The following is a 1,650-nucleotide window of genomic DNA, read 5'->3' on the forward strand; positions in this document are numbered from 1 at the left end:
GGCCTTGAGCCTGCAGTGGCAGCCTGACCTTGCCCCACGCACAGATCCGGGGGGCACATGCCCCTGATGCCTACCCACCTCCACCTTGGTGTGTGAAGCAGCAGGATCCGTTCCCCCCCACCCCACCCCATCCCACCCCGCACTCCCAGATGAGCTGCGCGTGGCTCCATCTCATGCCCTGCTCCACCCTGGCTGGGCCTCTGCCTCTGCCCTGCCCCATTGCCTTCCTCACCATGGGGGCTCGATCTGTGTCCCCCTGCCCCGCCAGGGCCCTTCCCTCCCCCTGCCCCTTCTCCCCCACAGACTTACCAGTCAGACACTGATCTCCAAGCTGCCGGGCTACGGTTGCACACATGCACATGGCATTTCTCAGTGACATTGTTGGCTACACCAGCCAAAATAAATGATTGCCGATAATGTCAAATTTCCTTTTATCAGTGCACCTCTAGTAGTGTAGGCTGTTTTAAACTACGGCTTAGAATTTAATAAGGTCTCAGCTTTTCTGTCTGATAATGCATTTTATATGTGCAAAGCTTTGTCTGACGTGCTCTGTAGAATAATGCCCAGCACAATTCATGTCCCCTGCAATACACGCATCCTTTCTCTAGTAAGTGATGTCTGGCATGCACATTTTCCTGATGTGGATAGGCTGGTTTCCTCTTTTAAAAAAGTGTTCAAACATTGTCTAGGCCGTAAGCTTCAATATAGGGAGTCCATTGCCAATATATGGAGTCCATTGCCAATGAAACCAGGGATCTACATGCAACTGTGTCACTTCCACCAGAGCCAGTGCTTACAAGGTGGAATTTGTGGTTCAGCTCAGTTCATTACCATGCCAAAAATATGAAGTACCACCTAGAATTTCTGTGCGAGGAGCTTGAAATCACACCTGGCACACAGCGCATGCTTAAACTACATGATCTCTTAAGATAGGGTTACATTGAAGCTGAAGTTTAAGTTTGTGATTGAAAATGAGATCCAGTTCATGGAATTTCTAATATGGTTTGAAAGTTGGCATGCATTGATCCATGAAGCACACAACACACTGATGGATTTCATAAGTTGGGTCAAAGACATGGCATCAAAACAGCATTCAAACTGTCAACATGAAAAGCAGTGAAGACAAGAACTGTTGCAGGCAACAGCTGCAAAGCTGAATCAGTACTACAAGTATGATCAGTCACTACCACTGCATTTTAAACAACTGGCTGCCTCCTTTTCTAGTGCTAGTCGCATTTTTAACCCTAATAGATGCCTTTTCTGAGTTTTGACCCTCAGCTACTGAAATCAATCCCTGGATCGCAGAAAGAGCATGACAAGAAACCTGCTGCTTAAATGAACTTGGTCAGCGTGCCAGGTGCCTTTGACTGTGACTGTATTTTGGCAGTCTGTTTGTTTCTGATCAGCTTCAACATCTCCACAATTTGGCAAAATGCTGCTTTACCATTCCAGCCCATTCAGTGGAAGCAAAACATGTGATCTCAGTGTATGGACAAGCATTCATACCGGAGAGACAGAGGATATCAGCTGCAGCTGCTGGTGGATGCTGCATGCCAGCGTTTAACAACTAACACGAATTATTTCTATCTAGATTAGCATTATTTAATATTACTAAACTTTTTGTAGAATGTTAATAATTAGAGGTGCACC

Source organism: Alligator sinensis, unplaced genomic scaffold, assembly GCF_000455745.1.
Source record: "Alligator sinensis unplaced genomic scaffold, ASM45574v1 scaffold837_1, whole genome shotgun sequence".
NCBI classification, from domain to species: Eukaryota; Metazoa; Chordata; order Crocodylia; family Alligatoridae; genus Alligator; species Alligator sinensis.